General features: G+C 43.3%; 1 protein-coding gene and 2 long non-coding RNA genes across 11 annotated transcripts in view; 2 read left to right on the forward strand and 1 right to left on the reverse strand.

Moving 5' to 3' along the window:
• LOC138757786 (uncharacterized) overlaps positions 1-20,445 on the reverse strand; it is a 47,007-nt gene extending 26,562 nt beyond the window's left edge. The window contains exons 1-3 of one of the 2 annotated variants that reach the window (XR_011353884.1): positions 19,959-20,429; positions 15,611-15,723; positions 11,540-11,723 (exon numbers count right to left, since the gene is read on the reverse strand). This is a non-coding gene — a long non-coding RNA (uncharacterized lncRNA). Of the gene's footprint in view, positions 1-11,539; positions 11,724-15,610; positions 15,724-19,958 lie in introns of those variants that run through there. The other variant, XR_011353883.1, reaches the window with a different exon arrangement.
• LOC138757784 (netrin receptor UNC5C-like) overlaps positions 1-27,346 on the forward strand; it is a 369,257-nt gene that overhangs the window by 191,452 nt on the left and 150,459 nt on the right. The window lies entirely within an intron of this gene.
• The window catches only part of LOC138757789 (uncharacterized), a 172,457-nt gene that overhangs the window by 124,461 nt on the left and 20,650 nt on the right, over positions 1-27,346 (forward strand). The window contains exon 1 of one of the 3 annotated variants that reach the window (XR_011353888.1): positions 20,130-20,342. The exons of 1 other annotated variant lie outside the window; for it this stretch is intronic. This is a non-coding gene — a long non-coding RNA (uncharacterized lncRNA). Of the gene's footprint in view, positions 1-20,129; positions 20,343-21,036; positions 21,114-27,346 lie in introns of those variants that run through there. One more of the 3 variants, XR_011353889.1, reaches the window with a different exon arrangement.

Raw genomic sequence — 27,346 nt, forward strand, 5'->3', positions numbered from 1 at the left:
GTGTTAGTTGGGCAGCAGAGTGATACAGCTGGTAGATCCATTCCCTCTCAGACGTGGTTCCACCCTAATTGCTGGTGCTGGCTCCATGGAGTTAGCACATTCTCCCTGTAACCATGTCACCTTTTCTCTCATATGCCCAAAACCTGCGAGTTGGTAGGTTAATTGGTCACTGGAAGTCTGAGCAAAGTTTATGGAAGTCTTGTGGCCAGTGTGGGGGAATTGGTAACCAGAGAACATGAGTTTAAGGTGAAGGGGGAGTGATTTAATAGGAACCCAAGGGGTAACATTTTATCCCCACAGGGTGGTGTGTATGGAACAGGCGACTGGAGGAGGTGGCTGGGCAGGTACTATTGCAACGTTAAAGAAAACTTTAGTTGGATTCAAGGATAGGATGGGCTTTGAGCGATATGGGACAAATGCAGGTGGGGTGGTGAAGGTGTATTTTTTTAAAAAATAACATTAGCTTGGGTAAGTTGGGCCAAGGGCCTGTTTCCACACTGACTATACAATGAAGTGTAAAGAGAAAACATAGGGCTAATATAGAATTATTGTAAAAGGGTGCTTCAGAGTTTGTTGGGGCTCTATGGCAAAGGGCTGACGTCATGACTTGCAGAGCTTGCAGTTTGTCTTTGTGTTTCTTGCCAGTTCACTTTGTTTCTTATCAATACCCTTACATTCCCCCCCCCCCATCCCCCAAAATGTTCCCAATCCTCAATTTTTTGGGGGAAACATTCAGATAAAAGACTTTAATTTCAGATTGAACTAAATCACTTTAAACACCTATTTAATTACATCATATTATGATTAATTTTGCATAAAAGCTGTTAATGACCAAACCATTAACCTTTCACATGATATCATTTCAGATCTAAAATAGCCAGTAACCCTCATTTGATCCTCAAATTTGAATCCAATATAAATCTTTTATGCAGTTCATGATTTAATCTTCATATTATTACTTGAGATTTAGTTTGCTGGACTTTCCAATGGATTCATACAAAACTCTATCACAATGAAAACATTTGTCTCTGTCACCAGTATCCTGAAATTTTATTATTTGTGTTGTCTCTAAGCCCAGTAATATCAGTACTCTACATTTAATGAATTTTGGAGCATTATCACTGTACAATATTTTAACTGAGTGAAACAAAAGTCAGTAAACACTAATTCTAGTTAAACACAAAAATGTTGGAGGATTTCAGCAAGTCTCAGTGTCAAGGGGAGGTAAAGAACTTAAAAAAAAAAAATTTTTTAATTAAAAAAAAATAGAGTTTATTCACAATAAATTACACAGGACAATGAAGATCTTGCTTCCTGAACACTTTTGGGTGTATTTTATGGATTTGGGGAGCTAATCAAAAAAAATCACCTAAAACTTTTCCTATCACATAGTTTATCAGCTATATAACCCATTTTTGTGATTTTCTGTCATATTCTACATCTACTTCAAGCAGACAAAGCCATGAAGTGCAGCGCGTCATTGAAAAGTCATTTTCTGCATTCGCTCGTGGACCCCTTCCCTGCTGATTTTGGTCCAGTCAGTGACGGACATGGTGAAAGGTTTCACCAGGACATTGCGACCATGGAAAAGTGGGATCACGGGGAACTGAGATCCATCAATGCTGGCCAACTATTGTTGGACACTTACATCAGAGTCCAAATGAAATTCAGCTGCAAAACATTTTTAGGTCAGTTGAACCAACACGATGAGTTATCATTATGCAATAAAAGTTAATGTTTCTCCAACTTCCTACATGATACAGCACATCTGAAATTCTCTTTGTGTTCACCATGAAGCTGTATCATAATCCCCAATTTTACTTCAAGCAGCAAATCTTTTGAAAATATTTTACATTATTATGTACAAAAGGAAAACTGTTCTAAGTCTCTTTCCACCCTTTTGTATCCATCACTCTACATTGTTTCATTCATTTCTATTTACACCATTACCACCATGGTGATACCTTGTTATTACTCCCCCCTGTTATTTGAAGGCTTCCCCTCAGTCTCAGTCCCTCAATGTCCAGTGGTCCTTCCCCACAGCACCCTCACATTAGCCATGCCAAGCCTTAGTGCGTCCCTCTCAGCCCATACTCTTGCAGCCTGGAATTGCCAGTCAGCAGCCTTCCTGCACTGTTAGGGAACTGGAGCTTGATGAACCCCTGAACATTCAGGAGGCAGAGAGGGTGATAGAGAGGAGTTTCAGGGAGAGAGTCACCCCCCCCCCCAAAAGTCAGGAGACAGGTAGCTGGGTGACTGTCAAGAGAGGGAAGGGGAATAGACAGAGAGAGCAGAGCAGCCTTGTGGACATTCCCATCAACAATAAATATACCATTTTGGGAAACTATTAGTGGGGACAGCCTACCAGGAGCGTTGTAGTAATCATGTATCTGGCACTGAGACTGGACCCTCAGCTCAGAGGGGAAGGAGGAGAGCAGTAGTGATAGGGGATTAGATTGTTAGGACAGACAAGAGGTTCCATGTTAGAGATAGAGAATCCTAGATGGTCCATTGCTTCACAGGTGCCAGGGTCCGTGATTTCGCGGATTGAGTTCTTGGCATTTTCAAGAGGGATTGTGAGCAGCCAGATGTCATGGTCCATGTAGGGACCAATGACGTGGGTAGGAAGGATGAGGAGGTCCTGCAAAGAGAGTTTAGGGAGTTAGGTGCAAAGTTGAAGGACAGGACCCCCAGGGTTGTGATCTCAGAAGTGCTACCCGTGCCACATGCTAGTGAGGCTAGAAATATGAAGTTAATGCAGTTAAATGCGTGGCTAGAGAGATGGTGCAGAAGGGAGGGCTTCATGTTTCTGAACAATTGGGCTCTGTTCAAGGGAAATTGGGACCTGTTCCTACAGGACAGTTTGCACCTGAACTGGAGGGGGGGCCAACATCTTTGTGGGTAGATATGCTAGTGCTGCTTCAGGGGTGGGGGGGTGGGTTTAAACTAGATTGGTAAGGGGATGAGAACCAGAGTATTAATAGTGAGGTGGAGGAGGAAAAGTCATGCAAGGACTACATGTGTAAACAGAGATCAAAGGTTTATACGTGATAGAAATGTTCTCAGACGGGCGCATCTATTTCAATGAAAGGAGTATTGTTGGAAAGGCAGGCGAGCTTAGGGCATGGATTGGCACGTGGGATCATGACATTATTGATATTAGTGAGACTTGGTTGCAGGAGGGGCAGGACTGGGCAGCTCAATGTTTCAGGGTTCTGTTTCAGACTTGATAGAGGGGGAGGGATGAAAGGAGAGGAGTGGCATTGCTAATCATGGAAAATATTACATCTGTGCTTAGATAGGACAGCCCAGAGGGCACATGTACAGAGGCCAAATGGGTGGGATTGTGGAATGGGAACGGTGCAACCACATTAATAGGATTGTATTTATAGACCACCCAATAGTCAGAGAATCGGAGGAGCAAATCTGTAGAGATAGTAGACCACTGTAAGAAACAGTTTAAAAATAAATTCCACATATTGACTGAGACTCCCATGTTGTAAAAGGACTGAATGGCTTGGAGTTTCTCAAATGTGTTCAGGGAAGTTTTCTAAATCAATATATAGACGTATCAATGAGAGAGGATACAATAGTTGATCTCCTAGGGTAACAGAAGTATGTGCAGGCAAACATTTTGAGTCCAGTGACCATAATGTCATTAGTTTCAAGTTATGTATGGATAAGGATAGATCTAGTCTTCACTAAATTGTAGAAAGGCCAATTTTGTGGAAATGAGGAAAGATCTAGAAAGAGTGGATTGGAATGTTGTTTTCTGTTCAGTAACCAGCGTTGTCTCCGCTCCATCCTCAACATCCATTGGAGCACTTTCATCCCTAACGTTGAAGTACTCGAGATGGCAGAGGTCGACAGCATCGAGTCCACGCTGCTGAAGATCCAGCTGCGCTGGATGGGTCACGTCTCCAGAATGGAGGACCATCGCCTTCCCAAGATCGTGTTATATGGCGAGCTCTCCACTGGCCACCGTGACAGAGGTGCACCAAAGAAAAGGTACAAGGACTGCCTAAAGAAATCTCTTGGTGCCTGCCACATTGACCACCGCCAGTGGGCTGATAACGCCTCAAACCGTGCATCTTGGCGCCTCACAGTTTGGCGGGCAGCAACCTCCTTTGAAGAAGACCGCAGAGCCCACCTCACTGACAAAAGGCAAAGGAGAAAAAACCCAACACCCAACCCCAACCAACCAATTTTCCCCTGCAACCGCTGCAACCGTGTCTGCCTGTCCCGCATCGGACTTGTCAGCCACAAACGAGCCTGCAGCTGACGTGGACTTTTTACCCCCTCCATAAATCTTTGTCCGCGAAGCCAAGCCAAAGAAAAGAAAGAAAGAAAGAAGTGGATGGTCTTCAAAATGTGAAATTTTGAGAGTGCAGAGTTTGCATGTTCCTACCAGGATTAAAGGCAAAGTTAACAGGCACAGGGAAACTTGGTCTTCAAGGGATATTAGCAATCTGGTGGTGAAGAAGAGAGAATTGAACTGTATAGCAGGTATAGGCAACAAGGAGCAAATGAGGTAATAGAAGAGTATAGAAAATGTAAGAAAATATTTAAGGAAATCAAGGCAGCATAAAAAAAGGTTGCTTTGGCAGATAATGAGGGTGAAATTCAAGTATTTCTTCAAGTATGTAAAGAGTAAAAGAATAGGGCCAAAATTGCTCCACTAGAAGATCATATAGAACATATATATGTGGAGCCTCACGAAATGGGGAAGATCTTTAACAGATTTTTGCATCTGTATTTAAAGAGGAAACTGGCATGGTGTATAAAGAAGGAAGGAAAACAAGCAGCAGTGGTATGGAACATATAGATATTAAAGAGAAGGAGCTGCTTGCTGCCTTAGAGCAAATAAAGGTAGATAAATCCCCAGGCCTGAATGGGATAGTCCCTCAGACCTTGAGAGAGGCTAGTGTAGAGGTTGCAGGGGTCCTGGCAGAAATAATTAAAATGTTATTAGCCACAGGTGAGGTGCCAGAGGATTGGAAGATGGCTCATGTTGTTCCATTGTTTATAAAAGGCTCCAGAAGTAAACCAGGAAATTAGAGGCTGGTGAGCCTGATGTCAGTAGTAGGTAAGTTATTGGAGGGTGTTCTGAGAGATGGGATATACAAGTATTTGGACAGCCAAGGGATGATTAAGGATAGTTAGCATGGCTTTGTGTGTGGTAGGTTGTGTTTAACAGGGCTCAGGTTTTTTTTGAGGCAGTTACCAAGAAAATAGATGAAGGAAAGGGTGTGGATGTTGTCTATATGGACTTTAGTAAGGCCTTTGACAAGGTCCCACATGGGAGGTTAGTTCAGATGGTTAAAACACTAGATAACCATGGAGAGGTTGTAAAACAGATTTGAAATTAGCTGAATGGGAGAAAACAGTTATAGTTGATAGTTGCTTCTCAGACTGGAGGTCTATGACTAGTTGGGTGCCTTAGGGAATCAGTGCTAGGAACATTGTTGTTTGTTGTCTATATCAATAATCTGGATGAAAAGGTTGGAAATTAGATCAAAGTTTGTTGATGACATGAAGATTGGGGGCATCGTGGAGAGTGACGAAGGCTTTCAAACCTGCAGAGGGATTTGGACCAACTGGAAAAATGGGCCAGGAAATGGCAGATGGAATTTAATGAAGTGTGAGGCATTGCATTTTGGAAGGGCAAACCAAGAAAGGACATACACAGTAAATGGTAGGGCACTGAGGCGTGGAGAGGAACAAAGGGATCTGGGAATACAGATACATAAATCCCTGAAAGTGAGTTCACAGGTAAACAGGGTTGTAAACAAAGCTTTCAGCATTTTGGCCTTCATAAAGCAAAATATTGAGTACAGAGTTGGGATGGTATGATAAGATTGTACCAGATATTGGCCAGGCCAAATTTGGAGTATTGTGTGCCATTCTGGTCATTCAACTACAGGAAGGATATCAGTGAGAGTGAAAGAATGCCGAAAAGATTTATTAGGATGTTGCCAAGTCTTCAGGAGTTGAGTTACAGGGAAAGATTAAACAGGTTGTGACTTTATTTCTTAGACCATAGAAAAATTAGGGGAGATTTGATAGAGGTTTACAAAATTATGAGGGGTATAGACAGTAAATGCAATTAGGCTCATTCCACTTAGATTGGGAAGATAAATATGAAAGGACATGGCTTTAGCGTAAAGGTAAAAGGTTTAGAGAGAACTTCTTCACTCAGAATGGTAGAAGTTTAGAATGAGCTGCCATCTGACATAGTAAATAAGTTCAAGTTTTAAAAATAAATTGATTGGATACATAGATGGGAGAGGTCTGGAGGGTTATGGAATGGGTGAAGGTCAATGGGACTAGTAGAATGATGCTTTGGAACAGACTAGAAGGGCCAAATTGCCTGTTTTCAGTGCTGTAGTTTCTATGGTTCTATTTCTGTATGGTAAAAGATAGGTTCCAGGTGGACCAAAGTGTATGCGGTGAGAGTGCAGGACGAGCAGCCAGCAGAGGTGCATGTGGGCTTGATTTCAACATTTAAGATAAATTTGGATGGTACAGAGATGGGAGGGGAATGGAGGTACAGGTTGATGGGACCAAGTGGAAAATAATTCAGCACAGACTTGATGGGTGGGAAGCCTGTTTTGTGCTGCAGTGTTCTATGGTTACTCTTGTGCCTTCTTGGAAATAGGGAGTGTTCATGCTTTGAACTCGGGAGTGATGATGTACATTGATAGGAATCTTAAGTTCAAGTTAATTAACACATGTACTAAGGTGCAGTGATAAAGTTTGTTTTGTGTGCAGTCCAGCAGGACACCCCATATATCGTACAGCAAGTATGACAGAGTACATAAGTATAGAATTATGAAATATTAGGACTATGCATTGAATCAGCTTGGTGAAACAGATGCAATACATTCTATGAACTTAGAGATGCTAATTCTATGCATTGAATGCACTTACGACTTAGTATGGTACATTCTCTGAAGTCAGTATGATCAGTGCAGTCCTTGATCATTTTCAGGAATGTCAGTGCAGACCAAATTTTCTGTGTTCTTCTGTTTCAGAATTTGGTCTGCACTGACATTCCTGAAAATGATCAAGGACTGCACTGATCATACTGACTTCAGAGAATGTACCATACTAAGTCGTAAGTGCATTTAATAGGATCCTGGTTGATCATTCCTGTTTAGAACCCTCTTTCTGCTTCTCCCCATAATCACGATTTTTCTAGCACTATTCAATTCCTGATTTGGCTTTGCCTCCTTTCTGTGGTGAAAATTCTACTGGTTCACTCTCTACAGAAGAAGAAATGTTTCCTCATCTCAGTCTTGTGAAGTTCACCCTGACCATTGAGCTATAACCCCCTGTTCCTTCCTCTTTCTAATCTGGAGAATATAGTTAGTTTCTAAGAGATCTCCTCTGGTTATTTGAAACCCAATTTTCCTTTATCTATCAATCCTGCCATTGGAGGAATCAAGTCTCCAATAAAAGAATACTTTCTCAGTTGAGGAGGCTAGAAACACACACAGGACTCAAGGTAACTCTCAAGATAATAATGTACCTTCCTCATTTCCAAAAGGAGATAACATTTATCAAAATTCTTGGGAATAAAATGTGGAGTATTCCAAAATCTGCCTGCTCATTTGCTACTCTGTATTCCAATGGATATTTGGGGGCCGATAGAAGACTCCCAGCACAGTCATAGTTCCCTTCCCATTTCTGACTTCCACCCACACCGACTCAGTGGACACTTCCTCTGCAGCGTCCTCCCTTTCTATAGCCGTGATACTGTACCTGACCAATAATGCTATCCCCTCACCTGCCCCCATACTATTGAGATGTGCAGAGCAACAAATGGATTTAGGAGTTGTGGTAAATAGTACCCTCAAGGCTGATACTCAGATAGATGGTGTGGTGAAGAAGGCATTTGGAATGTTGGCCTTCATAAATCCAAGTATTGAATTCAAGAGTAGGGAGGTTATGATGAAATTGTACAAGGCATTGGTGAGGCTAAATTTGGAGTACTGTGTATAGTTTTGGTCACCAAATTATAGGAAAGATATAAACAAAATAGAGAGAGTGCAGAGAATGTTCAAGAGAATGTTGACAGGATTTCAAGGTTTGAGTTACAGGGAAAGGTTGTGCAGACTGGGGCTTTTTTCTCTGGACCGTAGAAGATTGAGAGGGGACTTGATAGAGGTGTTTAACATTTTAAAAGGGACAGACAGAGTAAATGTGGATAGGCTTTTTCAATTAAGAAAGGGGGAGATTCAAACGAGAGGGCATGGTTTAAGATTGAAGGGGGAAAATTATAAGGGGAACATGAGGGGACATTTCTTTACGCAAAGGGTGGTAGGGATGTGGAATGAGCTTCCGACAGACGTGGTCGAGGCGGGATCATTAGTTACATTTAAGGAAAGACTGGATAGTTACATGGATAGGAGAGGACTGGAGGGGTATGGACCGGGTGGAGATTTGTTACGGCATGGACTAGTAGGGCCGAACTGGCCTGTTCTGTGCTGCAAGTGGTTATATGGTTATACCTTCCATCCCATTCCTTTTAAAACTCCTAAACTCTGGTACCTGCATCAGCCAATCCTGCCCTTCCTCCAGCCAAGTCTCTGTACTTCCACGTACTGATCCATGCTCTAAGATTATCTCCATTATTTCTAATACTCAAAGCATTGAAATAGACACATTTCAACCTCTCTAACTGGCTAGATTTGTGTTGATCTCCTGCCTGTCAGTCCGTCCATCCGTCCTTACAAACTCAGAACACACAGCCCTATTCTCTGCACTCAGATTCTGGTTCCCATCCCCCTCCCAAACTAGTTTTTAACTTCAACAGCTTTAGGAAACCTACCCACCAGGATATAGGGCTCTTTCCTGTTCAAGTACAGACCATCCTTCCCCAGAAGAAAGCCCAATGATCCACAGACCTGAAGCACTGTCCCTTGCACCAGTGCTTCACCCACATATTCATCTGTCATAACTTCTTATTCCTACCCTCTCTAGGACATAGCACAGGCAGCAACTCAGATTACTACCCTTGAATTCCTGCTTTTTAACTTCTTGCCTAGCTCCCTATATTCCCTCTTCAGGACCACATCACTACTCCTCTCTATGTCATAGGTACACCATGTGTACCACAGCATATGGCTGCTTCCCCCTTCTCCTCCAAACTGCTGTGAGCTCAATGAGAGACATCACTGACCCTGGCACTTGGGAATCAACATACCATCCTGGAGCTGCAATCTCACTCACCTAACTTCCTCTCTTCTCTCCTAACCAAACAGTCCCCAATCACTATGCTCTCCTCTTCTTTCTCTCCTCCCCCAATTTCCCTCTGAACCAAGGGTCTAGCCTCTGCATTAGAGGCATGATCACCATGACATGTTCCTGGTAGATCATCAGCTATCCCCCTCCCAAAAAAAATCCAAAGCAGCATTCCTATTGTTGAGAGGAATGGCCTTAGGGGTGCTCTGTACTTTCTGCCAATTCCCTTCCCTCTCTTAACATTTACCTTTCTCCTGACATTTGGGGTTTGACTGTCTCCCTGAAGTTCCTCTCTATCACTACCTCTGCCTCCTGAGTGATACTGAATTCAACCAGCTCTCTGACCCAGAGTATCAGGAGCTGCAGCTGGATGACACCTTTTGCAGGTGTAGTCATCAGGGACAATTGTGCTGTCCCAGATTTCCCTCATGCTGCACTCAGAGTTTTCCACTGCCCCAGCTGTCTCCATTATCACTTCCTAATTTAAATACATTATCTTACCTTACTTTGCTGGAAACAAGCTCATTCTTAATTTCTGCTCACCAAAGTCTTATAAGCCAAAGCCTTTGACCCTCTCCTACACTGGGCCACTCATTTTTAAATGCAATCACCTCAAGCTGGTTCCTAACACTCACACCTCTCCCAGATCCCTTGCTCCTCCTCTTCCAGCACCAGTTCAGAGACGTCTAGATTCTTGTTCCATGGCTTCTATCCTGAACCATTGAAGTGCTTAACTCCAACTTGGCCATAGCATCATCAACTGCTGCAGCATGGAAACTGGCCCTTAGGCCCAACTTGTCCACGATGAGATGCTCGTCCCATTTTCCAGCATTCTTCTATTCTCGAATGTTGTGAGATCTCTGCCTCCACCATCCTCTCAGGCAGCTTGTTTCTGATTCCTCTGGGTGAAAATTTTCTCTGTCAGATTCCATTACCCTATCGAGCTGTGTTGCCTACTTCCAGAATCCTTGGACCTAGGCTGTACCATTCATTGTCCCAGCTCTCTCATCCTCCCAATGTGCCACATCTTACACTTATCAAGGTAAATCTCATTTGTTATTTCTCTGCCCATTTTACAAACTGATAAATATTGTTTGGTAACCTAAGGTCACCCTCCTCACTAGTAATGACATAAATAATTTTCACAGCATTGATTACAGGGGTAGGGATGTCTTGCTACATAGTTTTGGTCACCCAGCTGTAAGAAAAATATTGTTGTGCTGGAAAAGAGTGTAAAAAAGAGTCATGAGAATATTGCTGGGTCTGGGAGGCTTGAGTTATAAGGAAATCAGGGTAGGCTGGGACTTTTCTCCCTAGAGTGTAGGAGACTACAGGAGGATTTTAGAGAGGTTTATAAAATGATGGAGGTCAGGGATATAGTAAACATTCATAGCCTTTTCCCCAAAGTAGGGGAATGTAAAACTAGAGGGAATAAATTTAAGATGAGGGGTAAGATTTAAATGTCCTGAGGGGCACCTTCTTCACACAAGAGGGCAGAGCAAATGTGCAATGAGGTGGTGGGGGCGGGGATATTGGAAACAATTTAAAGAAATAAAGGCAGGGACATGGACCGAACATGGGTAGATAGGACAAGCTTAATTGGCAAGGGGAAGATGGGCTGAAGGGCCTGTTTCCATCCTGTCAAACTCAATTGCTCTATATCCTTTTCAAATTAGAGTTGTACCTCCAACATTCATAGGAGTAAGACTATATTATTTAATTTTAATTTTATCCTAAATTGATCATCAAAGCAAATAACTTTTATATTTAAATTCTGTGGGCTGGCATTTTCAACCAAACCTTGCAGTTTCCATTATCTTTCTTTTCAATTAACTTCACCTGACTGGATGAAACTTTTTTTAAAATTTATGAAATGGGTGCAAAGAAACCAGAGTGTTCTTTCACTGTGAACTGAAAGTATGGGCTTTGATGATTGAGGAATAATCATTAAACTCTGTTCTACTAGAGCTGAACTCAGGAATGTCCATACTGTGCAAACTCTGAACTCAGGAATGTCCATACTTTGCAAACTCTGAACTCAGGAGTATTGGTGATGTGTTCTAGTTATCAAAACTTGAGAGTACAGTGCTCTGCATTTTATGAACGTGGAAATGTTCGTTCAGTGCACTGACTGAACTGAGAAGTGTTTATTGCCTTGAGAGCTCTGAACTTGCTTTGTGGTCAGAACCCTGTGGGGTGTCATGAATTATTGAATGTCTACACTCCTCTGCAGTGGGAATGCAAGCTACATGTTCCTGATAGATGCACCATCAATAATCACAAAAGACTGAAGTGAAACTGATGGGCTTTTATAACTATAGACTGGAACAGCCGACAACCTCATTGACTGATCAAGGCAGGGTGGAATGGGGAGCAAGTAAATGGGTATGGATAGGATCAGTCTCGGAAGGTGTGTCCAGTTGGCAACAGCCATAACAGTGATTTACAGCATTCACCCCTCATTTTTAAGAAGAGACCTGCAGGGTGAGGACAAAAAAAACAATTACATATTTTACAGTTAAGTCTCTCAGGGGGGTCTTCTTTGCCACAGCGAACAATGTGGTAATGGTTGAGGGGCTGCCATAGTGTCCCGAGCAGCTCGTGGGTTTGGCCTGTCATCACCGGTTACAGTACATCGGTGGTGGGGGTGGGGTGGGGGAAGGTAACAGGTGAGTAGGTAAGGGAGTGTGGTGCTGGTGCATCATGGATAACAACAGAAGCCATGTGTAGAGAGTGGTCAGCCGCAGGCTCAGGGACCCCTAAGATAGCAGTGGGGGGGGGAGTCTGTTGGTGGTTAATGGTGGCCAGAGGGGGGGGGGGGGGGGTCTGATGGTGCCAGATCCCGGATCAAGACCGTGTCCTCAAGCCTGTCAGGGAAGACAACATAGGCATGCTGGCGGTTAACATGGAGGAAGCAGACCCTCTCGACCAGTGGATCAGTCTTAGATTAACTGCCGTGCTTCCACAGCAGGACCAGTCCAGGGGAGATAAGCTAGGTGGGCAGCGTAGTTCCTGACGCAGAATTTCTAAGGAAAACAAACATCCGTTCAAGAGGCGTGTTGTTAGCAGCCATACATAAATGTGACCAGATGCAGTGGAGTCCATCTGGGAGGACTTCCTACCATTAGGAGACGAGAAGGCCCCATGACCTCAGTGCCAGGAGGATGGTTTTCCAGATCATGGCATTCTTCCTTTTCACTTGCCCATTCCCTCTCGGGTTGTAGCTCATGGTGATGCCCCTGGCCAGAAGGTACTGCCGTAGCTCATCACTCATGAATGAGGTCCTTCGATCTCTGTGGAGGAAGCTGGGGTACACAAAAAGCATGAAGATTTTGCACATGGCCATGATAATTGAGGCTGTGGTCCGGACATGGGATGGCGAAAGGAAAACATGAGTATTCATCGATGATTGTAAGGAAGTAGACATTCTGGTTGGAGGAGGGGAGGGGCCCCTTGAAATCAATGCTTAGGCACTCAAAGAGTAGCTTTGATCATGTGCGCCTTGTCCAGTTGGTAGAATTGTGGTTTGTATTCAGCGCAGACCTGGCAATTTTTAGTAATTTTCCGGACTGAGCTTTAATAAAATGGAAAAACCAAGTCACTCCGGTGTGGCAAAGGTTATTAGGAGGATCTGCAATCTGTCCATTTGGATACTAATACAAATCCCACAGGATAGAGCATCTGAGGGCTCGTTAAGTTTGCCAGGATGTGGTAATTGTAAGTGGACAGTTCAATTCTCCACCTGAGGATCTTAACATTGTTGATTTTGCTCTTCTGCTTATTATTAAACGTAAATGCGACCACTCCCTGATCTGTGAGGAGAGTCAATCGTTTTCCCACATGGTAGTGCCTCCAGTGGCATACTGCATCCATGATAGCCTGGTCCTCCTCTTTGACGAAGGAGCGGCAGATTTCAGGGCCCTGGAGGATGCATGAGAAAAAGGTGATGGGTCTGCCCACTTGGTTGAGTGTAGCAGCCAGGGCAAAGATAAAAATATATAACTGACATTTCAGGCTTAAACCCTTCATCAAGATGAAGAGCTCAAGCCTGTTGGTTATGTATTTTTACCTTTGCTACATCCATGCTGCTGAAGATCCAACTGCGCTGGGTAGGTCACATCTCCAGAATGGAGAACCATCGCCTTCCCAAGATCGTGTTATATGGTGAGCTCTCGACTGGCCACCGTGACAGAGGTGCACCAAAGAAGAGGTACAAGGACTGCCTAAAGAAATCTCTTGGTGCCTGCCACATTGACCACCGCCAGTGGACTGATATCGCCTCAAACCGTGCATCCTGGCGCCTTACAGTTCGGCGGGCAGCAACCTCCTTTGAAGAAGACCGCAGAGCCCAACTCACTGACAAAAGACAAAGGAAGAAAAACCCAACACCCAACCCCAACCAACTAATTTTCCCCTGCAACCACTGCAACCGTGTCTGCCTGTCCCGCATCGGACTTGTCAGCCACAAACGAGCCTGCAGCTGACGTGGACATTTACCCCTCCATAAATCTTGGTCCGCGAAACCAAGCCAAAGAAAAAGATAAAGGACTCTGTGTGACCTGCTGAGTTTCTCCAGCTTTTTGTGATTTTACTCTCTGTGTCAAAATCATCCCTCTGATCCTCTTTAAATCCTCTTCCTCTCACCTTAAGCCAATGTCCTCTTGCCTTTGACACCACAAATGTAGCAAATCATTTTTTGACTATCTACCCTACTATAATATTGTAGCCAGCCGCCACAAAGAAACACACACAGTGTGGCAGGTTAAGCTTACCACTTTATTAGGGCTGGAAAAGCTGCTTTTATACCGTTCAAATTCCCGCCATTTTTGCTGATTGACTGAGTCAGCCATACGAATAACAATATCGGGCGAGGTCATCTACACATATGAATGCCCTTCTTCCCCAGCCTGTTACTACTGAGTTAGCTGGGCAGCTTGACTGACACCATTTTAGTCCTGTTGGTCTGATGCTACCCCAGCTTCTACCCCCGTCGGTTAGTTGTCCTGGGAGCCGCTTTAGCGATCTCTATGTGTTGCCGTGCGATGTGCCAGCCCGATCTCCGTAATTGTGGGCCGTCGCAATATAATATTTTTATAAGCCTCCTTTGCTTCAGAGCAAAAATACCCTGGCCTTTCAAATATCTCCTCATTCCAACCCAGGCATCGTCCCAGAGAATATATCAGAAATAGTTAAATCTTATTGGAAAGTTTGAACAGGCTTAGACTTCTCTCTGGAGAAGCAGAGGCCATTAAGATAATGGTAGTTTTGATAAGGTCACTGTGTGTTAGTTTTTTTCCACAAGTGTGAGTGCTCACAACCAGGAGCCAGAGGAAGTTTATGACCCAGTGACCATATCTGATGTGAGTTTATTGTCATATACATAGTACGGCTCTTCAGCGCTTGACGTCCTGCTTTGCGGAAACTGCCAAAATGTTTGGCCTGGAAGTCAGCCTGAAGAAAACTGTGGTCCTCCATCAGCCAGCTCCCCACCATGACTACCAGCCCCCCCACATCTCCATCGGGCACACTAAACTCAAAACGGTCAACCAGTTTACCTATCTCGGCTGCACCATTTCATCAGATGCAAGGATCGACAATGAGATAGACAACAGACTCGCCAAGGCAAATAGCGCCTTTAGAAGACTACACAAAAGAGTCTGGAAAAACAACCAACTGAAAAACCTCACAAAGATAAGCGTATACAGAGCCGTTGTCATACCCACACTCCTGTTCGGCTCCGAATCATGGGTCCTCTACCGGCACCACCTACGGCTCCTAGAACGCTTCCACCAGCGTTGTCTCCGCTCCATTCTCAACATCCATTGGAGCGCTTTCATCCCTAACGTCGAAGTACTCGAGATGGCAGAGGTCGACAGCATCGAGTCCATGCTGCTGAAGATCCAGCTGCGCTGGGTGGGTCACGTCTCCAGAATGGAGGACCATCACCTTCCCAAGATTGTGTTATATGGCGAGCTCTCCACTGGCCACCGTGACAGAGGTGCACCAAAGAAAAGGTACAAGGACTGCCTAAAGAAATCTCTTGGTGCCTGCCACATTGACCACCGCCAGTGGGCTGATAACGCCTCAAACCGTGCATCTTGGCGCCTCACAGTTTGGCGGGCAGCAACCTCCTTTGAAGAAGACCGCAGAGCCCACCTCACTGACAAAAGGCAAAGGAGGAAAAACCCAACACCCAACCCCAACCAACCAATTTTCCCTTGCAACCGCTGCAATCCTGTCTGCCTGTCCCGCATCGGACTTGTCAGCCACAAATGAGCCTGCAGCTGACGTGGACTTTTTACCCCCTCCATAAATCTTCGTCCGCGAAGCCAAGCCAAAGAAAGAAAGACATAGTACAATGTACCAATTGGGTGGTCAGGTTTCTGTTCTTTGGAATCACTCCTGTATTTCTGACAGCAATTATTCCAAAATTGTGCTGGGCTTCACCCCGAGTGTTGTCATCTCAACTGTGGATAGCTAGGAAGGAATAAGGAGTAATGAGTTTATTCCATAAACATAAGTACGATACACAAATGCAGCATAATTCCTTCTTGCTGCAGCCAAACAGATATGTCAGATACACCAACTATCACAGTAAAAATATTCCACAAATGCAAGTCAGAAAAAAGTTATCTATCAAAGGATAGATAAATAAATATTCACAGTGCAGTTAATGCAATAAAAATATAGGATGGATATCAAAAATCTAGTTAGATGGTGCCAGACCAACAGTCTTGCTCTCAGCATCTGCAAGTCCAAGACATTATTGTGGATTTTAGGAAGGGGAGGCTAAGGGACCACACCCCTGTCTTTTTGGATAGGATGAGGGTGGAGAGGGTCACTACATGCAAATTCCTGGGAGTCCACATATTGGAGGACCTGTCCTGGAACCATAAAAGAAGGCACACCAATGCCAAAGTAGATCATTGGAGTTTATCCCAAGTATCCAGGTCTTCTCCCACATCCCAAAGGTGTGTATGGATTGATACTTAACTGGCCATTCCAAATTGTCATGTAAGTGACAGAAATCTGTGGAGCGTTGATGGGAATGTGGGGAGAACAGAGGTGAATCACGCAGCATCCATAGGAGGTATAGATACACTGTATAACCAGCATTTTGGTCCTGAGCTCTTCTTAAAGGTACGAGGAAAAAGCAGGCAAGTGCCCGAATAAAAAGACTAGTGGAGGAGCGCAGGCCAACAGACAAAAGGCCATAATTGGACATGGATAGGAGGAAAAGAGAGGAAATATGAGAATTGATCAGGGGAGGGGGTGGCTATATGAATGCAGAGGAAAGAAGACACAGGAAAGGGAGAGAGAGAGAGAGAGAGCACCAGAGAAAAGGAGACATAGCAATAGCAGAAGGGGGGAGGGTAATGAAAACCTGAGACGTTGATGTTAACACCATCTGGATGGAGGGTGCCAGGCAGAATGTGAGGTGTGGTTCCTCCAATTTGCCTGCAGATGGTCTCAGTCTGGCAGGGCACGTGTGATCTTGAGCGATTTGATAAGCTGAATGCAACCCTTACCCCCCCCCCCCACATTATGAAAAAATACTGAAAATATAGAACCAGATAACATCTAGTTGTAATCTGCAGAGGTGCACTAGCTTCCTGCAGAAAGCATTTCTGACACTTGATTTCAATCTTTCATGGATACCCCCACCGTAAATCAATGTTGAAGGATGACAGGTCGTTCTCTTCTTGAACAGTGAAGTGGCCTTTCCCAAAAACATGCTGCATGGAAGTAATGATGTTCTCCCAGCAAAAGCAGCAGCAACGAAAGAGTGAGAGAAAGAAAGCAGGGGAGAATAAGTGCGTGGATGAAAGAAAGAGGGGAAGAAAGAAACCAATAGCATTTTTTGTCTTTCGCTGTTTTAAGTTTATTTATCACATTATCCCAGTGTCTGCATGGGTTTCCTCCAGGCACTTCAGTTTCCTCCCACCCTCCAAAATGTATGGGAGTTATAGGTTAATTGGTGTATTTTGGTGGTACAGACTCATTATCACGCTGTATATCTAAATTACATTGCATACCATGAGAAGGGTTCTTCTGTGAGCAGTCTAACAGGTTAACTCTAGTAGAAAAATAGGAATACAATTACAGAGTATAGAGCTATAAAGGAAAAGTAAAAAACAAAGAGAGTATGATAGACCAGTTATGGGGGTTAATTGAGGAGCCTGATTCAGGGAAGAATCTGTCTTTGATGGTGATTCACCTCTGTTCTCCCCACATTCCCATCAAAGCTCCACAGATTTCTGTCACTTACATGACAATTTGGAATGGCCACACTCACACTCATGCCTTCTCACCGAAGGGCAGAGGAAGAGGAATTCACGCAAATGTGTCAGTTATGACCACCTACTTCTCCCTGATTCTGAGCTTCAGTGTGAAATTTAGGCTGATAGGAAGCAGTGTTTGAGGCAGGATGAGACCTTCTGGAAAGCTACGAGTAGCTTGATTTGCACCAGGTTTACTGAGAAATTCCCCAGATGCTTTTGTGGTAATGAATCTCCTTCACCTGATTACCAACTGCCAATTTTCTTGAGGCTCTTGGCAAAGCATCTTAGGAGAGTTGGAGATTGAAGACATCGTTGCTTCATGAAAGTGGACAACATCATAAAGGATCCCCATCATCTTGGTCGCTGCTCTTCTCATTAACATTACAGAAGCCTGAAGTCCAGCACCTCTAGGTTCAAATATAATATTTTTTCAATAGCTATCAGGGTCTTGAATCTCCCCATACTATCCAAAACATAAACTACTCTGGAACCACCAAAAGATCTGTCTGCATTGTTGTAGCATTACATTCTTTTGCATGAACTCCAACTGTGAATACTTGTCCATCCTTGCATATTTATAACTTTTTGTTTCTCCTGTGCGGTTATTTAATTTACACTTTGTTAATGTATGTTACTTCCCTGAACCACTGCAGCAAGCAAGAATATTAGTGTATTTGTACATTGTATTTATGTATCTAATAAAAATCCCTCATCTCACCTTTGATTGTTTAAAGACTGACTCACACATTCTGAATATTATTGCCTTGGCCTGTGTTCCAAGCAGCTACTAATCATGGAGGATAAATAGATTGTGTGTTGGTAATTAAATGTTATAAATAATACTTTGAGTAATGGCTGTGAGAATAGACTTCCTAAATCACAGATAATACAGGGCTGAGTAATTGCTTTGAAGAATTCATCTGAATTCTGTTTAAAATCAGGATTGAAGATAAGAACTACACTCAAACTTAATCAAATGTACAGCAAAATAAAACAAATTCCATAAGGCAAAGCCAAAATGGAGATGGGTGACTCTCAATGTCGCATCATTAATCAGGACAATAAACCTGCTGACCTGGAAAATTTTATTGGAGGTATGCCAGGTTTTATCACCCCCTTTCATTCCCAGATTTTTATTGAGGTGTTTAAAACAATTGATAAGATTTATTGCTTTTGACCAAATCTATGCAGCCTGCTTGGAAAGTCTGGTTGGAAAAAGGACCATCTTAAAATAAGAACCAGGTCAATCAGAATGTCAGAATTCAGAGCAGCAAGGCCACTCAGCACCTCTAAGTCATTCTCCCATTCCTTGGAAACATGATTGTTCTTCTACTTTGTCCCCATGTCCCTTGATCCCCTTAAAATCCAGAAACCCATTAGCTTCTGTTTAGAATAAACTCAATTTCTGAAACTACAAAATTCACTCTCCTCTTAGAGAACTGTCTCTGCATCTCTACCAGCTTATCACTTGTTTTGCAACTGTGGCTTTTGATACCTCAGTCAGTAGAAATAAATTTCACTTGTCAGAATTTTGTAAGTTTCAATGAAGTCAACCCTCATTCTTCCAATCTCGAGAGAGTGTAGGCCTGGTCCTTGTGCAGCCAACCTGGCATCCCTGAAACCAATCTGGAGAACCTCTCTTGCACTCCCCCCTATACTAGAATAAACAAGGTAAGAAGACCAGACCTGGACACAATACTCCAGACATACCAAGGTCCAGTTTAATTACAGTGAAACACTAATGTTATGTCAGGGATAAGCATAGAAACATAGAAGATAGGTGCAGGAATAGGTCATTCAGCCCTTCGTGCCTGCTCCGCCATTCAATGAGATCATGGCTGATCTTAAAGTTCAGTACCCCGTCCCCGCCTTCTCTCCGTAACCCCTAATTTCCTTATACTGAAGAAATATATCTAATTCCCTCTTAAATATATTCAATGAACCTGCCTCTACTGCTCTCTGTGGCAATGAATTCCACAGATTCACCACCCTCTGGGTAAAGAAATTCCTCCTCATCTCGGTCCTAAATGGTTTGCCTATTATATTCGAACCATGGCCCCGGGTTCTGGACTCCCCCACCATTGGAAACATCCCTTCCACATCCATTCTGTCCAGTCCTGCCAGAATTTTATATGTCTCTATGAGATCCCCTCTCAATCTTCTAAACTCCAGTGAGTACAATCCCAAATTGCGCAATCTTTCCTCATAAGTTATTCCTGCCATTCCAGGTATCAGACCGGTGAATCGCCTTTGCACTCCCTCCATTTCAAGAACATCCTTCCTCAGATAACGCGACCAAAACTGCACACAATACTCCAGATGTGGTCTCACCAAGGCTCTGTACAGCTGCAGTAACGTATCATTATTCCTATACTCAAACCCTCTTGATATGAAGGCCTTTTTAACCGCCTGCTGTACCTGCATGCTCACCTTCAGTGACTGGTGCACAAAACCCCTAGGTCTCTCTCCAGGGTGACGCAGGTCCTTCTGCCCAAAGGTAGCAGTGAGAAGAGGTTATTACCAGGGTGATGTAGGTCCTTTATGATGTTGGCTGTTTCTTGAAACAGTGTCTCACATTGGCATTTTCAATAGTTGGGAGGTCAGTGCCTGGCTGTGTTTGCTCTTTTCTTAAGGCATTTTGTTAAGGAAGGGATAAGCTCAAGGAGCTAATGGCTCATTGGTGGGCTTCTGAATTAATCCATTTCATGCTCATGAAGAGTGGAGTCAACTTGGAAAAAGTTTGCCCCTTGTAAGGAAGCTGAGGATGAAGGGCCACATGTTTGGAGATTGAAGGGGTGTTCAATGCTTGTCCAAGTAAGGCCAAAACCAAGGTTACTAAAGATGCTCTTTGTGTCCTCTCTCCCAATCATTGGCCTCCAGAATGTTTTTCAGAGGCCTAGAGGTTTGTGACGTGCAGTTTTCCTTAGAGCAGATGCTGCCATGAGGCCTCCTGAAAAAGTAAAGGTTCCATTATTGTCACGTAATACTACAGTTAGAATGAAACATACATGAAAGTCTTTAACTTTTTGTCCACTTTAAGGCGGACGGAGAGTCTCCACTTTGTCCAGCGCCCCTCAGTGAAACCTACAGCACTTGGTCATCTGAGGCGGTGTCCCCTCCCAAGTACTGACCAGTCCTTGGCTTCTGAGATCAGAGAATCTCAGGTGTATTCAGGCTATTAGGTGCTGATTTTATAAAATTAAGAATGTAAAATAAAATAACACCACACAACAGAAACTGCAAATTGGAAAGAAATGAAAAGACTGGAGCTTCAATTTATTGGTGCAGCATCACCTGTGTGAGAGAAGACATCACGTTCTCTTTGCCATCTTGGCAATGGTCTCAGCTTTCAGTGGATCATTATTCAAATTGCCTTTTACAGTTTCCCTGGATGATTTGATGTTGATATGTGTACTGGGATAATGACTGACGTTATTTCCTCAAAATGTTTCCAAACAAGTTGCGGACTCGTTATTTCGAATGGTGATTTATTTTTTTTCCTTGCCCCAGGCTCCACATGCACCATATTGCATCGACACACTCACAGATTTAATAGGATAGATCAAAGTCATTTGTGTGGTGCTGGTAATTATTGCATTTTTTAAATCACCCTTTCTATACTGTTAAGTGTGAATCCAATCTGGACCGGCAATTGAATATTGTCTCATAAATGGAAGACTATAATCTGATAATGCCTCTGTGCTGTGTGTTTTTGATGGACAGCATTTTCTGTTCAGTGTCCTGTTACTTCTTACTTTGCTAGCATTGAACTTTTAATGGTTGGATCTCTTGGCAATATTCTTATGAATGTGGTTTCTCATGTGCCCTGGCTCCCATATTCTCCTGGACTCTGAAACTCTCCATAACCCCACAGTGTTGGTATAGGGCAAACTCAAAGAAAAAACTGGCATTGCAATGTCCTGCCATTTGTATTTAGGAAAGGGTGGAATAGAATCAGGAAATCCTGCCCAACTAACCTGTTCTGTATTTCAGGTAGACAAGGTATCCACAGCCTATTAACTAGATTCAATTCCTTACTACACCACTATTTGGATACCATTTGGGATTTTCATTTATCTGTCAGCTTGATAGCATCTCAGAGTGAGAGTTCCAAATTTTGTTCATGTGAATTGCAACCTGATGTTTTCTTTGAACAGAATGATCTGTCCCAATGTTTATTCACCCAACATCACTGTGGGACCACGCACCCTACCATCACTGTGGGACCACCCTCCCCTACGTCACTGTGGGACCACCCTCTCCAATATCACTGTGGGACCACCCTCCCCTACATCACCATGGGACCACCCTCCCCACCATCACTGTGAAACCACCCTCCCCACCATCACTGAGGGACCACCCTCCCAAATATCACTGTAGGACCACCCCACCGTCACTGAGAAACCACCCTCCCCTACATCACTGAGGGATCACCTTCCCCTACATCACAGTGGGACTACCCTCCCCTACATCACTATGGGACCACCCTTCCCAATGTCACTGTAGGACCACCTGACAGTACTGTGGCAGCAGTAAAATGGCTGCTTTTTTCAATTACCTCAAGGATATGGATGGACAATAGGTCTCACTTTGGTAGCAATGTGGCAGATTGTGAGAAAAATAAATACAATGACATTTCTGATCTTTATATGTTTATTGCTTTAATTATCATATCATCTTATTGGATCTCACTTCAATTGCCCCTGTCTGGAATGCTTTTTTTCGTGAATGGATGCCATGTGAGAACTGACTGCAGTGTAGTGCCAGCGCAGTGTTGTGAATGGAGAGCTGCAATTCTGTCTGAGCAGGACATTTGCAAGGTGGAGGCATGCAGCAGCAGCAGTTGGATTTTGTAAAGCACCTTTAAGGCTGAAAACGTTCTAAGGTACTTTTAAAATGTTTTTTAGACATATAGCACGGTTATGGACCATTTCCGCCCATGAGTCCATGCCACCTTATTTACATCCTATTAACCTACACCCTTATATTCATACATCCCTCAGCACAGGTTGATAGGATAATTAAGAAGGCCTATGGGATGCTGGGATTCATTAATAGAGGGATTGAATTCAGGAGTAGAGAGGTCATGTTGCAACTCTACAAATCTCTGGTCAGACCACACTTGGAGTATTGTGTTCAGTGCTGGTCACCTCTTTAAAGAAAGGATGTGGAAGCTATGGAAAGGGTGCAGAGGAGATTTACCAGGGTGTTTCCTGGATCGGGAAACAAATTTTATGAGCCAAGGTTAGCAGAGCTGGGACTTTTCTCTTTGGAGTGTAGGATGATGAGCGGAGACTTGATAGAAGACTACAAGATGATGAAAAGCATAGATAGGGTGAACAGTCAGCACTTGTTCCCTGGGCAGGATCAGCAAACATGTTTACAAAGTTAAGGGAAGTTTAGGGGAGACATCAGGGGTAAGTTTTTTTACATGGAGTTGTGGGTGCCAGGATTACCATGCCAGTGGTGTTGGTGGAGGCTTAAACATTGGGGGTATTTAAGAGATTCTTAGACAGAAACATGAATGAAATAAAAATAGAGGGTTATGAGGTATGGAGGGTGTGATAGTACAGATCTATCACCAATGTACATAGTGTATATAGTTACTGTATCTAGACTGTGCTTACAGCGATTGGCTGAGAGCTAAGCCACACCTATTGTCTGGGCCTTAAAGGGTTGTGTCCCTAGCCAGGTCGGATCATTCCGGACTGGTCGGCCACCTGTGAAGAGCTCCGGTCTTTTGCTAATAAAAGCCTTGGTTTGGATCAACAAGTCTTTGGTTCTTTCGACGAGCTCTACAGAGGGTTTAGCACTTTTTTTTAAGAAGGAATATATAGGTCGGCACAACATCGAGGGCCGAAGGGCCTGTACTGTACTGTATTGATCTATGTTTTGTGTGTGCTGACACAACACACACACTACAAAAGTTAGGAAGTGCTCAGTGAGCTGCAGGAACTCACGAGGTAAGTGGGTGGAAGGTTACTTATTTATGTGAAAAATTTACATAATTAAATGTTAACCATGCCTCAGTGGGACTTGCCTCTGAGATCCAAGTTCATGAATTCAAGCCCTTCAACAGAGGCTCAAACATAATGCAAGTTGACACTTGTGTGATGCACTACTTGAATTGCATTCATTTGGGTGATATTTTACAAAATTGTGGTGTATCAGGTGATCACAATATATTTCCATTAGCAATATTGTATCTAGGCCTAGTCTCCCTATCTGTGGAAGGTCATGCTTGTGTTGGAGGAGTGCAGGGTAAATCACCAGATTGATGTTTGGAATGAGGGGACCAGACAGGGGCTTCCTTTTCTGGAGAGATCAACTTGGGTGTCTGGAGTTTAGAAGAATGATAGGCAATCTCATTGAAACATTACTACAGGACTGGTGTTTCTCTGACTAGAAGGGTCACTGTCACAAAATAAAAGGTCATCCATTTAGAATGGAGTAGACAAGACATGTTGCCGCCAAGAAGGTGCTCAATCTTCAGAATACTCTTCCCAAGTGGGCAGTAGAGGTTCAGTCAGGAAAACACACAAATCATGTCATTTGATGTGGGAAGAAACTGGAATATCTGCAGTCACCAGGAGAACATGTGAATTCTTCACTCTCAGTACTTATGGTCAGGATTGAACCTTGGTCTCTGGGACTGTGAGGCAGAGACATTGGAATCCTCACTGTCCTACTCTGTGCAATCATTCTCCTTGTCTCAACATGGAGATCAATCTTTCCACAATCTGGATACTATAAAATGATTCTGTCCAAATAATTTGAATGCCCAGGATTACTGTGTATTGCAGAAGGTAATAAATATAGCCAACTCCATCGTCAGATCTGACGATGAAGATATCTGTGTGAGGCACTGCCTCAAGAAGGCAGCCGTATCATAAAGGATTTTTGTCATCCTGATCACAACTTCTTCTCACTGCTAACTTCGGGCAGTAGGTTCAGAAGCCTGAAGACCAACACCTCTAGGTTAAAGGATAGTTTGTTTCCATCAGGCTCTTGATCCTCCCCTTGGTATACTAATCATGGACTGCTCTGACACCACAAAAGACTGTCTGCGCTGTGGCAATATGCATTATGGTAACTGGGACTAGTTATTATGCATTTACAGTATCTTTTGTATTTATTATCTCTTTTTAATTCAGATTGTATATGCAATTGTAGAGATTATTAATAAAGTTCCTATTCAGCTGCAGCAAGTAAAAATTCCGGTACATATATGCATGTCAATAAACTCATCAGCGTAAATTTGCCCTCAGAGCAGACTTGAGAGATAGGGACAATTTGACTTTCTAATTTCTGTGAGGATGGAATTAAGACTAAAAAAAAAGCAAAGCAAATTTATTTGGATAAACTCACAGATGAAAAGGTCACTATTCTGTAAATAGAGTGCTGGCAAATGAAGAAGGAATGCAGGTATCAATCAGGAGAAAGGTCAAGTGAAAGAGCAACAAAGGAGCTTGGAGCATGCAAGTTTCTCTATCGGGTTGTTCAGCCTGGCATCCTGCCATTATGTGATTATGGAATGGACAGCTGATCGAAGGAGTTTTCTTTCTTGATTAAAGCCAGAGAATGTTGATGGCAAAACAGAGATAATGCAGCAGGTGTGAATGAAAATCTAAAGAACTGCAGATGCTGGAAATCTGAAATAAAAACAGAAGGTGTTGGAAACTCCAAGCAGGTCAGGCAGCATCTGTGGATAGAGAAACAGATTTAATGTCTTGTTTTGAAGGAAGGATCTGTGGCTGTGGAAGCAAGTTCTGGTCAACATTTTATGAAAGATGTAAAGTAGAAACCAATGAGGATGAGCAACAGAAACTAACAATGATGATCAACAAAAGCCAGTGAAAATCAACAACAAAACTCCAGTGAAGATCCACAAAATAAACCAGTGAAGATCAACAATAGAAATCAGAATCAACATTTATTGTCATGAACAAGTCATAAAATTTGGTGTTTTCCGGCAGCGTCATAGAGCAAACATAGATATTATGACCATATTCTATGACATTACTATATAAAAAATAATAAGAAGAAGAATAGTAGAGCATGAAAAATGAGGCAGTGTCTTTGGTTCATTGATTATTCAGGAATCTGATGGCAGCGGGGAAGAAGCTGTCCTTTGTGCCATTGAGTGCTCGTCTTTAGGCTCCTGTACCTTTTCCCTCATGATAGCAGAGGGTGGTGGGGGTCTTTGAGGATAGAGGCTGTTTTTTTTTAAGACACCGCCTCATGTAGATGTCCTCGATGGAGTGCAGTCTGGTGCCTGTGATTGCAGACTGAATTAACAACCATCTGGAGTTTATTCTTATCCTGAGAGTTGCAGCTCCATACCAGGCAGTGATGCAACCAGCCAGAATGCTCTCCACGGTACACCTGTAGAAGTTTATGAGAGTCTTCAGTGACATACCAAATCTCCTCAGACACCCCACAAACTATAGCCGCTGGTGAGCCTTCTTTGTGATTGCATCAATGTGGAGGCTCCAGAACAGATCCTTGGAGATGTTGACTCCCAGGAATTTCAAGTTTTTGATCCTCTCTACCTTTAAGCCCTTGATGAGGACTGGGTCGTGTTCCCCTGATTTCCTCCTGAAGTCCACAATCATTTCCTTGGTTTTGCTGGCGTTGAACACAAGGTTGTTTTCATTACATCATTCAACAAAGAGCAGTGAAGATCAACAATAGAACCCACTGAGGATCAACAGCAGAAACAAGTGAGGATCACACGCAAACCTATTTGAGGATTCAGGAAGAGGATCAGACTTCTTCGTTAGTGTTGCCTCAAGATGTTCAATGAAGTCTCTTCAAACTGAAACGTTAACTTTGTTTCGCTCTCCACCTGATCGGCTCGGTGTTTCCGCCATTTTCTGATTTCCAGTTTTTGGAGTTTTTTCCTTTTCTCCTGAGGTCAGATGCCTCACAGCCTCAATCCTGACCAACAATTCAATTGGTTTGCAAATTGTTGCCACAACTGCATGGATTTCCCCTGCAATCTCCTGTTTCAAGTTCATGAGTATCGTTACATGTACCAAGAGGCAGCGAAAAAGTTTGTTTTTCAAGCAGTGCAGCTGAACATTCCGAGCCTAGTGCACCAAGTAAGACACGGTTTAATGTGCAGAGTTACAGAGAGAGATCAGTTAATATAGAACAATGGTTTTCAAACTTACATTCCACCTTAAGCAATCCCCATGCCATCAGTGCTCTGTTTTAGTAAGAGATTGCTCAAAGTAGTATGTGAGTGGAATGAAAAAGTTTAATCGTACCTAATTGACTCGTTATGTGCAAAGGAAATGGACCGATGACAATTTTTCTCAAGCAAAATATTTCAGTAACAAAGGGGTCGATAGCAGTGATTTTCCACCTTCCCTTCCCAATCAAATACCAGCTTAAGCCATCCCTTACTAATCACAGAGCACTGATGACATGAAGGTAGAATGTGAGTTTAGGGGAGCAATTTGAAAACCACTGGTATAGAGCAAAGGCAAAATCATTTTACGATTTTGAGGTTTATTCAGGATTCTGAAAGTGGCCAGAAAGAAACTCTCCTTGAATCTGACCGCACCCTATCTCACAGTGATAGGGCTATATGGGGGCGGGTGGGCGGGGGAAAAGATTGTGGTTAATAAGTGTGGATTGTTTGATTTACTTCCCACTGTAAATTGCCCATAGTGTATATATGGTGGGCAGGGAGGCAGTTGATGGAGTAAGTGCTACTTTAATAGCAGGGGAAACTAGTAGTTGAATGGGATTGCTCCAAGAGTATGAAATTAATGGCCCTCACACTGAGGTCTAGGCTGATCCACAGTGAT

This window comes from Narcine bancroftii, chromosome 3 (assembly GCF_036971445.1).
Source record: "Narcine bancroftii isolate sNarBan1 chromosome 3, sNarBan1.hap1, whole genome shotgun sequence".
NCBI classification, from domain to species: domain Eukaryota; kingdom Metazoa; phylum Chordata; class Chondrichthyes; order Torpediniformes; family Narcinidae; genus Narcine; species Narcine bancroftii.